Below are 5,485 nucleotides of genomic sequence, written 5' to 3' on the forward strand. Positions count from 1 at the left end.
CATAAAGAGCTGGGTTGCTACCTGCCGACGCATGCGCGCTAGCCCAGGAATTCACTCCGCCAGCCCTAGTCCCAGCGCCTCGCAGAGCTGACCTGGGAAGTGATGGATTTATAGCCGCGGCAATCTCGCCATCAGCTCCAGCTTTTCCCGACAGCCCCAACCCGCTTTCCCGGTCGGTCCCTGGCCGGAGAACCGAAGCAAACTGCCCGCTGGAGTGTACTGGGAGCGACGCGAGTGTGACTTGGTGTGTTTTCGCACTCAAGCAATGGGGGCATCTACACGCTCTTCGTGTGGCTCTCTTCCCCTTCGGAACTTTGGGGTTAGGAGGACCTCCACCCCTAGGTGGGGGTGGGGGCAGGGCAGGGCCCGGAGACTGGGTCAGACCCCATGGTGCCGCGCGCCTGGCATGCACGCGGTGGGGCCAGATCCGCGTCCGGGCCTCCGCAGGCCCGCCGGGTTCAACCTCGAGGATCCGAGTGTGCAACCCCCAGGGCTGCTTCAGCGTCGGATCTCAGATCAAAGTGTTTCTCAGAAGGTGAAGACGTTCACGATTCTGTTTCATTTCTGGCTTTCAGGTTTAGTCTCCTCCCTCCGCAGAGAGTCTAACACGCGCGCGCACACATACGCACGCACGCACTTGCACACTCACACACTTACATTTCTATTTCAGGTCCACCCTCTCTTCTCATTTTCACGATTTCCCGCCCCTCCCCTACTCCTCTGTGGCTTTCCGGCTCTTTATCTTTTCCACTAAAACTTTTTAAAGGGAAAATGGGGGCGTCTGTGGTTCTAGAATGAGCAACTGAGGTTTGGGTGGGGTTTGCTTTCCCATGACAGATAAAATCACTCCAGTGATTTCACCGCTGCTTCTAATTAGAAGAGAGCTTTCAAAGAAGCCACAGGATTTGGGACTCCGGAGGAGCTCACCTCCCTAGGAACCACACCTGGTCGAGAGGGAGTCAAGGATAAAGAGCTCAGCCTCGGACCCCTCTGGCCCCGAAACAGCGCCAGCCCCCCGGCCGCCAACCACCAGCCCAGGGCTTGGGCCCGGGACTCCTGGGACAGGCCCAGTTACTTTCCCGGGCTGCCGTCGCGGGGACGGCGAGAGGAACAGAGAACCAGTTTCAAATCATCTTCTCTGACATGTCGGGCAAATGTGTGCAAAAGGTCAGCTCCGCGCTGAGGAGTGGAGAAGACTTGTCCCCACACCAAACCTTCCCCTTTGTAATCCCGTGCAAGAGCCTCTATCCCCGGTGGCCCCGGCGCAAACGGCCTTGCCCCCTCCCGGCCTTCCCCAGGGTGGTGTGGTGGTGTCTCTCGGAGTTCCCGCGTCGCCTCAGCATACTGATCAGCCCTGGGCTGCGGGACTTTCATGCCGGAGCCGATTCTCTTGTTGATTGGGAACTTTCTTGGACCTGCGTTAGAACCTTGCTCAACAAGTTTGGGTTCTGTTTGCAGGTGGTTTTCCGTTTTTCTTGTGAATTTTAAATAACTTAAATTATGGTGTTTGCAACCCCTTAGTGTCTGTATTTAACTTCTCCGACTTTTTCCAGCTGTCGAAATAGTTCGGTGAGAACCGAGCTCTTCAAAGTGCAGGACTCACGCGGAGGACGCGCCTGTAGCTCTGCGAGATTCCGGCGGGGGGTGCTGTGCTCCCTTAAAAATGAGCGCAGTTTCAGGCCCCAGGAGATTGGCTTCTTCCTCCTACGGCTGTAAGAGCTGGAGGGACCTGGGACCAGGCTGGCTAGGCCCGGCCCGGGAAGGACCTGCGGGCTGGTGCTAGGGCCGAGGTGTGGCGGACAGAGTGCCAACTCCAACTTCGGTACTTTTTTGGGAGTGGGAGGTTGGGAGGGGAGGTAAAGCTGCTAGTGTGTTTAGGCGCGAAGCCAAGCCGCCGTGCAGGGCTGGATGGATGTGAACAGGACAACTTTGACGTGGAGCAGCCCAGGCCTTGGGCGTGCGGGCCACTGGTGTCCGCTCAGATGCAGGGGGCAGGGACCGGGGTGGCGGCAGGGGAGAGAAGGGGGAGGGACGCGAGGAATCCGGGAGCGGCCGGGAGCTAGAATTTAGCTCTTGAGTACGACCGCTTGAGGTCCAAACTCAGCTTAGTCGTTGACGTTTACCGGCCGAGTGATCTAGGGCAAGTTACTGAACTTGTCTGAACCTCAATTTGCTCATTTGTAAAATGGGGGATTTGTTGTGAGACTTCACTAGGAGAAAGGATGCAAAGTGCTTGGCGCCGCACGCATGTGGTGCGCGGAGGCTGCTGAGCCTGCCCAAGGGCCTTCTACCCACCCCACCCCGCCCTGTCCTCACCCTCGTAGCACCCAAGGCCGGCTCACTTCTAGTTGGTGTCAACTCCTTTGCTCCTCCCTTAGGCGCACTGCAGCCGGACGTCAATTTGGGGTCTTTCCTGCGCCTCCCGCGACTCCCTCCCCACAACCCTCGTTTCCCAAGTGTGCGCCCTCCCCCCTGCTCCCCAGACACCTGCTTCGTCCCTCAGCGCCTTTCTCCATCTCGACCTCAGCGGTAGCTCCGAACCAGCCGGCTTCTGCCGCCTCCTGGAGAGAGCCCTGGGGGGTGGGGGGAGAGGAGAGGGAGGACACCTCCCAGCTTTATCCGGCGCCCAGGCTCCAGTCGGCCCTCCCCAATGTGCCAGCTGCCTCCAGTGCCAGGGCAGGCCTACAGCCACTAACGGCTCCTGGCTACCGTCGCAGCACCCAAGCAGTCTGCTGAACTGCGGCCCCAGGCCCCTTGCAAATCAGAGCAAACTTTGACTTCTGTCTCGCTCTCCTTTTTTTTTACCGGGTTAGAGGAGGGAGATCAGCAGGAATGACCTTCCGCCTCCCCCCCCCCCCCCCAAGCAGGTTCCCTAGCTTAACAGGTCCTGGGCCTCTCAGCCCAATCTCAAACTTTTCTGTGCGCTCTAGTGCAGGCGCCTTGCGCTTTGGGAAGGAGCGGCAAGACTTGGTGTCAGATTGCAGCGAGCTCTCAGCTTCAGGTAATACTGAGCTCAGGTTCTCTGAAGCCTGTGGTGTCCCTGGATGACTGGGTGGAATCTATTCCTATGCCTGTAACCCCCGCTCCCAGCTCCATCATCCCCAAAGTTGCACCGGGAAGAATCTTTCCCTCAGGGCAAAAGCTCTGCTGGAAAGACATTCACTCCACCCAGAACCTCCAGGAATCTTCCCATCTTTTCATTCAGAGGCCAACTCCCCAGCGCCCTGGTTAGGCTCCTCAAGGGATTTGGAAATCTAGACCTGAGCAATGGGTTAACTCAGAAATTCATGCTTGCGGTGGCTCCGGCTTCCCTTCTCCTTAGAGGAGTTGGGATTACTGGAAAAGAAAGAGTGACCACCCACTGTGCCCCACCTCTCTTCTCCCACAGAGGCTCACCTTCTGTGCCCTTGGGCCTGAGAGAGCCTACGTCAATTTGGGGTCTTTCCTGGGCCCCTCTGAGGATAAACTGGCACCCAGGCTGAGCAGAGAAGGAGAGGGCTGGACCACTCAGGACAAAAGGTTGAGGCGAAATGAGAAGCACCCTGGCGCGCCAGGACCTGAGGCCTTCACCTTCAGCGATTCATCCCTCCAGTTCACAAAAGCCCGCTCCAGGTGGACTAGGGCAAAGAAATAAGGTTACCAGTAACCACGGAAGAAAGAAGCCAAACCTCTTACCATAGGTGCCCTGGGAGAGCGCAGAAGGGCGGCCCCCGCAAGCTGACGTGCGCTCACCGCGGCACCTCCAGGCAGGCGCGTGCAGCCGGAGTTGTTGGAGCAGTGGGTACAGAAGGCCTGAAGCGTGCAGCAAGCCCGGAGGCCCAGGGCCCGAAAGCCTAGAGATACCCTGGAGGCCGGAGGATCGCGACCCCGCTCGGTGCGCCCCCGCCACGAGCGGCCCGGGTCCCTCCCGGCCCCAGGCGACAGGTGCAGCCGCAGCCTCCGCCGCCCGCTGTGCCAGGGCGGCCGCCGCGCACTGGTGCGGAACCACTATCGGAACGAGTTTGCGCTTCTGTTTACAAAGCAATCCTGCCATCAAAAGAGGAACAAAATCACCACTTATCACACCCTGTCATAAAGTAATCTGCCCCGGAGGGAAACGCTAGCGAAGAAGAAGCGCGCGGAGTGTGTGTGTGTGTGTGTGTTCACGCGGGGGGGGGGGGGGGGGAGCGGGCACAAAGGAAAAGGGAACTCTCCGAAATCTTTTCCAGGGAAAATCTCTTGGACACACTGTGTCCCTCCAGGCCAGGGACACAGAGGTCACTCTACGCACTGGGGCAGGGGTGTGACAGGGGAGCCCAGGCTGGCACTGGGCCTGGCAGAGCCCCTAATCACCCTCTGGACTCTTTGGAATCCGCCCATCTGCAGCTCCCCCACTCCAATGTCTACTTTTCTGGTGTCTTCCAAGACGCTCCAAAGCAAACCTCCCCACCCCCAAATAGATGGGTAGAAAGAGAAAAAAAAGTGCACCCTGGGAAACTTCAAGGTCCCTTTTGATCTCTTTCTCCCACTGGGGACTGCATGGCCCAAAGGATAGTCTGCAGGAATTCCTAACTAGTGCGGGAGGGTTTTGCTCCCCTTACTTTCCATGTACCCACCATGCACTTGCTCCTGGATGGGGGAGGGTTAAGGACAGGAGGGTTAAGTACCCACCAAAGGCAGAAGTCTTGGGAAGTTACAATGCCTGTGACCCAGTCTCTTGGGTTAGTACCTCCATCCTGGTCCTGTCTGGTCTAGAATGAGGTGAGAAACCCTTCCCACAGCCAAAGCCATTCACAGCAAGGGCTTCTGGGGGGGTGGTCCTCTGAGGTGCAGGTGCCTCTGCCACTCCTGTTGCTCTTCGGAAGGGTGAAGAGAACAACTTTCCCATCCTCACCCCCATCTCTCAGTCTTGGTATCAGTAATTCAACAAAGTATAGCCAGAGTCTGGGTGTGTGCGCAAACGGTCCTAGACACCTAATATCATGCCCCCTTGCCTCCACTCTTCTAGCCAAGGGCCAGTGAGATTTCCCCTGTAGCCAATATTAATGTGTCAGGTCAGTGTTTGGCCAGTTTGGATGCAGCCTGGATTTGGGATTCCCATTCTCCATAAATCCGGACTGAAAAGTCGGTAATCACTAACCATGAGAGATCACTTTGGCTCCTCACGGAATATCCTGAACCCCGGTGGCTGAAGGGGCTTCCATACAGTGCAGGCAGAATTATCAATGTTACATTATCATTTGCATTTTTAAGGCCTTGGGGAGAATTGTTTCGCCCTTTATAATTCCTGTATGGTTGATGAAAGCGGATATTCAACATTGTGCTTGTGTCACTGGCAAACCATCTGTAAGTTGGAGGATTTTTCTTTCCAAAGACTGAGAAGCAAGCTCCAAAGGCGGCAAAGTTCCCAAGAGCAGGAAGGGAGAAGGTCCCTGTCCCCTCCACCCCCACAAAAGTTGTCTGGGGCAATGGATAATTTAAGTCAGTGGTGTTCAAACTGCTGTAT

The sequence above is a fragment of the Hippopotamus amphibius genome, chromosome 11 (genome assembly GCF_030028045.1).
Source record: "Hippopotamus amphibius kiboko isolate mHipAmp2 chromosome 11, mHipAmp2.hap2, whole genome shotgun sequence".
In the NCBI taxonomy this organism is placed as follows: Eukaryota; Metazoa; Chordata; class Mammalia; order Artiodactyla; family Hippopotamidae; genus Hippopotamus; species Hippopotamus amphibius.